This window comes from Varanus komodoensis, unplaced genomic scaffold (assembly GCF_004798865.1).
Source record: "Varanus komodoensis strain SLA01 unplaced genomic scaffold, ASM479886v1 scaffold27, whole genome shotgun sequence".
Lineage (NCBI taxonomy): Eukaryota > Metazoa > Chordata > Lepidosauria > Squamata > Varanidae > Varanus > Varanus komodoensis.
In genome coordinates this window covers 9,845,399-9,853,965 of record NW_025335701.1, presented here as the reverse complement: position 1 = coordinate 9,853,965, position 8,567 = coordinate 9,845,399, and the positions used below count along the sequence as shown (strand labels likewise).

At 51.3% G+C, this 8,567-nt stretch overlaps 1 non-coding gene across 1 annotated transcript; it reads left to right on the top strand.

Moving 5' to 3' along the window:
• The first annotated feature begins 3,594 nt into the window (after positions 1-3,594).
• TRNAL-CAG lies at positions 3,595-3,677 on the top strand. Its single transcript has one exon. It is a non-coding gene; the product is annotated as a tRNA-Leu (tRNA).
• The last annotated feature ends 4,890 nt before the right edge of the window (positions 3,678-8,567 follow it).

The following is an 8,567-nucleotide window of genomic DNA, read 5'->3' as shown; positions in this document are numbered from 1 at the left end:
GGTGTCCAGTCCTGCCTACCTTTGACACTGGTCCAGTCTGGGCCTTCCGGCACCCATGCTCCCTCTGCTGTTCCCATACAACCACCATATAAAAGTCCTTAAGAGCTTCAAGCAGAGAAATCCCCAAGTGAAAGTTGGCCACAAGACAAATATTGAGAATTGCAATATTAAAGACAAGCGCACACACACTGCACTTTTCAGGATGATGTGTACACATTCAGTGGCTTGTTTTACGAAGTTCAAACCGAATATCCTCACATCTTCCGCAAAAGCCGCGTTCCCTCAGAAGCGCTGACAGATTGCCTTTTCCTTGCAAAGGCTGGCCACGCTATGTTCTTTGCATGGCCCCTGATGACTTTTATGATTTTGCAATTTAGGTTTACAGAGGGGCAAGAGTGATCCTTCGGTGAAAAAACCCCCATTGCTACCAACAGGGGTTTTTCCCAAGAGCAAAGTTGCCGTCCTGTGCACCTTTACTTAGCTGGAAATCTACTGGAATGCACCTTTACTTAGCTGGAAATAAACTTCCTTCAACTCTGTGTGACTTCCAGCAAAATATACACAAATTTAGTCTCTGAGCTTGCACTAAGTGCCCTCAACTGAGAGCTGGCCCCCATTTTGGGGCGGGGGAGATGCAAAGGCCTTTGGTACATTCATGGCTGTGTTGAACCACAGTGAAAGGACTCTGTCCAGCTTACAAGATCTACACTGGGTTTTTGTTTTCTCCTACAGCCCCAATTCACTAATAGAGGCACAGCAGTAAAAATCAGCAACTGCTGAGCCCAGGCCTGTCTTTGGAGAGCCGGAACTGAATGGAGCTCACGGTCCTTCTGCACAAAGAGCCCCTCCTTCTTGGGGCAAATGGTCCTCATGTCGGAAGTATAATTGAGGGCAGGAGCTATGCCATTTACTTATCAAAGGGGGGGCACGACAGAATTGTTGCGAGCTGGTTCCTTCCTTCTGGATCCAGAACTCCAAACAGGCCTTTGAGGTGCCGCTCTCCTCTCGTGATGGGCCAGCAGGTCGGCTCTGAGCGAACGCTCGCTCTCCACACGGCCCCGTGCTTGTCAGCCCTGCTCAGCTCTTGCAAACGCACGAGGAGGAAATGAAAACTCTGGTTCAGACCTCCGCTGCTCTATTGGCATGAACCCAGGTTCCCCGCAGGCCTGACTCACGAGAATGCATTACCGGGCAGCCAGGGGCAGACTCAGCTGGAGGTTTCAGTGCAAGTACAGAGCATTTTATACTCTCCTGGTCATGTACATGGGTACAGAGCAATCGATGGCAGAATGCAGACCTTGCAATGAAACTCTGAGGTCATCCTATACAGACCAGAAAAGGAAGCTCAGCCAAACATACAAGTGGCAATACTTCTAATTGCAGTGCATTGACATTTCAGCTGAGTAAATTCCAGAAACTTAAACTCATTGCTGGGTCTGCTTAGACATGAAAATTCAGGCTATTCAGAAATCTTGCCTGAAATCATTAGCCCCTGTGTTACATTCCATTATCAGGAAGGCTGAGCCCCTTTCTGACTGGCCAGGGTGCATGGAGCACTCTGAGCTAGCAAAATAGATACACTTCCAGGTAAACTGTGAATTCCTACAGGGAACATGTAGCTACATTGTGAATATAATGTGTATATAATGTATATTCCACTGAATGGCCTGTATGCTCTGGCATACAGCTAGAGGTGAGAAGAGCAAGAGGAAGGAGCGGGGAAGAAAATATTGCCTTTTCCTAAGGCAATTGGCAATATTAAACAGTGACTTGGCTTGGAAAGACAATGCTTTCGAGAAGGAGTGCAGGTTTGAATTTATAACACAGAAGCACACAGAAGCAATGTTTTTCTGCCAGGATTTATCCAGATTTTCCCAACACTTCCTAACAAAGCTGATGAGAAGTCTCTGCTCATGAGAAGAGTTGAATCCAAGCGGGAATCTTCTCTGTCAGTAATACTTCTGGCTCCATCCTAGGAGCAGCCCTCCGGCCCTCCCACTGAGCAGCTGGTTTCCCCAGATGCCCCCACCCCCCAGCGGGGTCAAGGACCAGCTCTTGCACCTGCTCTCCTCCCTCCCTAGAAACCTTTCCTCCCCTTCCAAAACAGGGGTGGATGCTCACACTCGGCCCAAGGTGCCTCAAAGGCTTTGTCCCTCCCCACCCCACTCCTGTGCAGAATCTGGCCCTGACCCCCACTGAAGAGCCTGCAGTACACGAGAAACTGACCCTACAATAGTAATATTTCTGTTGTTGCCACTGGCGGTGAAAGATCCCAGATGGTTGGCGAATTCTGTACAAATTTACCAGGCGTTCCAGCTCCATTCGCTGCCCATCGCTGGTGCAGACAAGGGGGTTTCTCTGGCTGGGCTTGCAGAACAAGCCAAGCAAAAATACAAGCACATGCCTACCAGGATTCCCTCTTCTAGGCAATAGTTAAATGTGCAGTAGCCCCGGCTTTTTTCTCCCATTCTTTTCAAACCATGTTATCCCTCCCTCCCCCACTGTAGAAATCAGCATGCAAACAAAACTGCAGTCATCTTTCCTGCAGCATTTCATAATCACCAGGTGGCCCAGGATGCTGGGAGTTGTAGTCCAATGCATCTGAAGGTTGGGGAGAGCTAGTGTATTTCTTCCAGAACATATTTCCTCCCTCTCTTCTTTTCTGCTTTCCCAGAAACAGAATCCTGCACAAACTGGCGCGTACCAGAGGATCTAGGGAAAACTTTCTTTCATGCCAATCACAGAAGCTCTTCGGGTGATTCATGACCATTAAATTCAGCACAAAAGGCATTGTAAAAGTTTTCAGCTGCAGTGTGGAGCACGTTGAACTTGGGCTTGGGAGATCTGGTTCTATTTCCCACTGAGCTGTGAAGCCCACCAGGGCCAGCCCCCAACTTTCAGCCTATCCTACCTTACAGGGTCGTTGTTGCAAGGATAAAATGGAAAGAGAAGGATTACATAATCTGCTTTGGATGCTTTGCAGGAAGAAAAAAAGATGGGAGATATGGGAAATAATATAGAAAAATAATTTAAAAATAGTTAATGCCAGAGAAAAGCCTAGCAGCAGTAAAAGGACTGAAACACTGTAAGGGATGAAAACAACAGAGACCGAATGACTAAAATCCCTTGGAAATGAAGAAGGTGGCATGGAAAAACAGCATCGCTGCAGGGCAAGCCTCCCCGTCTCTTAGTAGCCCTTGGCATGTGGAAAGAGACAATTCTTCACTCAGCCTGACCCCAAGGCATCGAAGGCCTTGAAGATTAAAAGTGCCACTTGAAACAGACCCTCACTGGGTCGCTCTGACCTGTCCCCGTGCCTCATTTAGGGCAGGCTCAAGTTTCCAGAGCGCGTGCAAAGCCCCGTTGCAAGGCTGCATTGACCCGTGGGGCGCTAGGACCCGGCGGCTGCCTCCCCGCCGGACGGGCCCCCCCTTCGATCTTCCCGGAGCGCGCGGAGGGTGGCGTGCTGGCAACAAGTAGCGAGACCAACGCAGCTCCAGTGCGCATGCGCGGCCGCGAGGCCGCAGCGGCGCCGCCGCCGACGATTGGCCCCGAACAGCTTTTCCACGTGGGGGAGAGCCTTTTCGCCAGCCAGTCAGGATGGCCGAGCGGTCTAAGGCGCTGCGTTCAGGTCGCAGTCTCCCCTGGAGGCGTGGGTTCGAATCCCACTTCTGACAAAGCGGTCCTTTTCTTTTTCGCCCTCGCTGCGCACGTGGCCGCGGGCCTTTCCTCCCGTCCTGCGCTCGGACAAAGACCCGCGAAGCTGGCGGGAAGGGGCGAGGGAAGACCCGCTCCACCAGCGTCCGCTAGGCGGAGCCAGCCGCACCCGCTTGACTCCGCATTCCGCGGCAGCCCCGTGTAAACGCGCCCTCGAGCCAGATCCAGCGTGGGGAGCTTTGAAAGGACCCTTTCAGTCCTTCGCTCCTGGCCGAGATACTATTTTGCAAAGCTCTCTGATGGTGTTTCGGGTTATTTTGCCCCCACAGCCTAAAGACCCCCTATGCATCCCCTAGAAGAACAGCCAGTGAATGGGGCAAGGCAGGGGCAACGGAAAAAAAAATGGGATCGCCATTCATTGGCCCACCTCTGGCTGCACAATACTGGGAGTTCTAAGCCCTTTTTCTGCCTAAGCAAAGGTAAGATTGCACTTTTGCTTTTATTCTATGCTGCCGGTGTTCCTGCAATGCCTCGTGCATGTGCAAATGTGCAAGAAATAGCGAAAAAGCAGTATCTGTATTTTACATGACTTCAGTGCCTAAAATGGAGCTGCTGAATTGAATATTTTTGAAATCCCACCGCCCGGCCTTGGTGACTGGCCAGTCGAAGCAGGCAGTGAAGTGACAGCAAGGTGCATTTGGGAGGAATGCCAGGCAAGGGGGTGCCGAACGTCAAGGCTGGGGGCCAAAGCCGTCCCTCTAGAGTTCGCCAGAGGGCCACACTCACTTTCCCACACCGGCCAAGCATGGTCATTCCTGGCTTTTGTGCCTTAGGAAGTCTGAGCAAGATCAAAGCTAGTGGAGGTGACAGTATTCTGGCTGAGCTATTCGAAATCTAAAAAGACGATGCAGTAAAAGTGCTACACTCAATATGCCAGCAAATTTGGAAAATTCAACGGTGGCCACAGGATTGGAAAAGCTCAGTTTACATTCCTATCCCAAAGAAGGGCAATGCCAAAGAAAGTTCAAACTACCGCACTATTGCACTCATTTCACATGCTAGCAAAGTGATGCTCAAAATCCTACAAGCGAGGCTCCAGCAGTATGTGGACCGAGAACTACCAGAAGTACAGGTAGGATTTCAAAGAGGAACTAGAGATCAAATTGCCAACATACGCTGGATCATGGAGAAAGATAGGGAGCTCCACAAAAACATCTACTTCTGCTTCATTGTCTATGCTAAAGCCTTTGATTGTGTGGATCACAACAAACTGTGGCAAGTTCTTAAAGAGATGGGAGTACCAGACCATCTTATTTGTCTCTTGAGAAACCTATATGCGGGTCAAGAAGCAACAGTGAGAACTGGACACGGAACCACTGATTGGTTCAAAATTGAGAAAGGAATTCGGCAAGGCTGTATACTGTCGCCCTGCCTATTTAACTTATATGCAGAGCACATCATGAGAAAGGCAGAGCTAGATGAATCACCAGTTGGAATTAAGATTGCTGGGAGAAATATCAACAACCGCAGATATGCAGATGATACCACTCTCATGGCAGAAAGTGAAGAGGAACTAAAGAGCCGCTTGATGCGGGTGAAGGAGGAGAGCACAAAAGTTGGCTTGAAACTCAACATTAAGAAAACTAAGATCATGGCATCCGGTCCTCTCACTTCCTGGCAAATAGATGGGGAAGAAATGGAGGTAGTGACAGATTTTATTTTCCTGGGCTCCAAGATCACCACAGACGGGGACTGCAACCAAGAAATTAAAAGACGCTTGCTCCTGAGGAGGAAAGCTATGGCAAATCTAGACAGCATACTAAAAAGCAGAGACATCACCCTGCCGACAAAAGTGCGTATAGTCAAGGCGATGGTTTTCCCAGTTGCAATGTATGGCTGTGAAAGCTGGACCATAAGGAAGGCCGAGCACCGAAGGATTGAGGCCTTTGAGTTGTGGTGCTGGAGGAGACTCCTGCGAGTTCCTTGGACCGCAAGGCGATCAAACTGGTCAGTCCTGGAGGAGATCAACCCTGACTGCTCTTTAGAAGGCCAGATCCTGAAGATGAAGCTCAAATACTTTGGCCACCTACTGAGAAGGAAGGACTCCCTGGAGAAGAGCCTGATGCTGGGGTCAATAGATGGCAAAAGAAGAAGGGGACGGACGAGGACGAGGTGGCTGGATGGAGTCACTGGGGCAGTGGGTGTGAGCTTGGGTGGACTCCAGGGATGGTAGAGGACGGGAAGGCCTGGAGGAATGTTGTCCATGGGGTCGCAATGGGTCAGACATGACTTCACGACTAACAACAACAACAAGGGATTTGGCTTCAATATGCTGGTTTTTGGGAGCCGTGCCCCTGTTGCCTTCGATTCTGCACACCACCTGGCTGGCAGTCCCGAGACCTTTTCTGAATCAGCACACAGTCCTCCGACTAAAAGAGTTCAGCATCCTCGACCTGGAACCTGGTATGTAGACTGCATTTCAGGTGCCTGCGAGGAGTTGCAGGTTTTCAGTGCGCAGCTGGTTTAACAACTTGTTTCAGTGCCTGACATGCACGAGGAGGCATGCGGGGAGCAGCAGCGCACCATCTGCACAGTGCTTGATCTGCCTTTGCTGGAGGACAGACAGACACGGAACAAGCCACGGAAGCCGGAAGGGTGCAAGTGCTTATCCTGCGCCGAGACCTGTTAATTTTCCCCTGCAGAACTGCTTCCCAGGAATTCATGATGTCCAGCTACTTGACATGTGCTCTGGCGAGGGCCTGCATGCAAACTCATGTCTTGAAAGCCCTCTGTCTCTTAAGGACGCCCGTGTTTATAAAAAGGATTTACACAAAGGGATGAGAATTGGATTTCTGAAAATAACCTCAGGCAGGGGATGGGGCATGAGGCAAGACTGAGGAACTGGGTCTCTTCAGCCTGGAGAAGAGGAGACTCGGAGGGGATCTGTTGGCGACATACAGGTACGTGAGGGGATGTCACACAGAGATAGGTAGAGACCTGTTCTCCCCTGCAGAGGAAGGCAGAACGCGCTCCAACGGAGCAAAGCTCAGGGAACCAAGGATCCATTTGGATGCCAGGAAGCACTTCCTGACAGTCAGGACCCTGAGGATGTGGAATGGGCTTCCTCAAGAGGTGGTTGAGGCCCCATCGGTGCGGGTGTTCAAGGACAGGCTGGACATGCACATGGTGGGCATGTCGTGAGTGGCGCCGGCTGGAGCTGGGGGTCAGACTAGATGGCCCGGGAGGCCCCTTCTGGCTCGCTCTGTTTCTGTGTTTCTAATTCAAGGAGGGGGCAGCAGAATGGGAGACACGAGTGATTTCTGGCTTCAGAGCCAGAGTGGAATGGGGGGGGGAGCATTTTAGGGAGTGGGGCTTGCGAGGAAGAATTGGGACTGTGGTGAGGGTTGACCTCACCCTTCTATTCCCCACTGTTTTCTTCCTGGAAAATGCCCATTCTTCACAGTGAGGAAAGCCCTGGGTAGGGGAAATATTCAATTTCCACATCAGATGTGGCCGTGGCATTTCTCCTCTCCAGAAAAGTACCCAAGAAGTATTTTACATACATACGCCAATGGAGAGGCTAAGGGTACAATCCTGTAAGGTTTAGGTGGACGCACCCCCTGCAACTCCGAACATGCACACTCTTTCTGCCTAAACATGCATGAGATTGTGCCTTAAGGGACTGTGCTAGGAGTCAAAAAACCCCTAATATAAATCAGACATGAAGTCGCTTCTCTTTCCCTTCGTTCTTATCTCCCCCATCTTCAAATACAGGTCTTCTGATTATAGTGGACTAATTTACAAGGTTGTTGTAGCAAAGGGTCTCTGTGCACATCACTTCTGGATGTTCAGCCTTAGCCTGCCACCTCGTGGAACACAGTGAGAAATGCGTGCAAAAGCACAAGGAAAAAACGCCCAGCTAGACTGGTGGAAACTGATTAGTCTTCTCTCCAAAGAGCTGCAGGCGAGCAAAGGCGGCAACAGGCACCAATGGGCTTCAGTGCCACGCTGAGCCGTATTTTCCAGCCTGGAGGATGCAGCAAGCAATCGTGGTGATGAGAAACCATAGAACAGGCCCTTGTTTCTGCTTGTGGTTTCCCAAAACCAAACATTCCTTGCAGGAATACCGTGAAAAGGTAAGACGCACCATGACGCATCGCCTCGTGCCCTTGCCCCTCTCCCTCGAAGTACGGCTGCTGCTGTCTCCGCACAGTTGACGCACCTGCTCCCACTTCCTCTGGTGCATCGCCAGAGAGAGCATTGCCCTTTTGGGATCTTCACGCGGATGCGAATGCCTGCTAGAAGGAAGGCTGTGGCGACACTGGGTGGCTCGTTCCCTCCAGAGCTGCAAAGGTTTATCATGGCACAAGGCTGTGTGGACTGTGCTTCACTTCACCAGGTGCGATGTCTGGGGTAAGTCCCACGTTTTGCTCCACGCAGCCTGAACGTTTGCATGTGACCCATGAGCAAGCTCCCCCAAGTTCGGGGAGACGTTGTGGGCCCCTTTTGGGATCCCACAACTGCTGCTTTCCTACCCGGTCCTACGCAGGCTTCTTTGCTTGGGTGTAAGACCCACGGAGCTCCCAGGAGCATCCCTCCGGATCGCGGCCATGGCACTTGCCTCGTGGTTTTTTGGGCGAGGAGCTGCTGAGTGGGAGGAAGCTCAGAACTGGCGTGAGTTCTTCTACGCAGGGCCGTGTACGTGGCAAGGGGGCGACCGTGTGGGTCAACACTGTGACATGGAAGGGAACAGGGTTGCCACCTTCTCCCACCAGCCATGCTCCTGTGCCTTCGAGGCGGCAGCTGGTGGTTCGTTCTTTCTCCGTGCCAAGGAGCAGGTGTGCAGCGAGGCCATTTTGGTCCCCAGCCTGGACGCGAGGATGGGGGCCGCCCCCTCGAAGGCAGCGCAC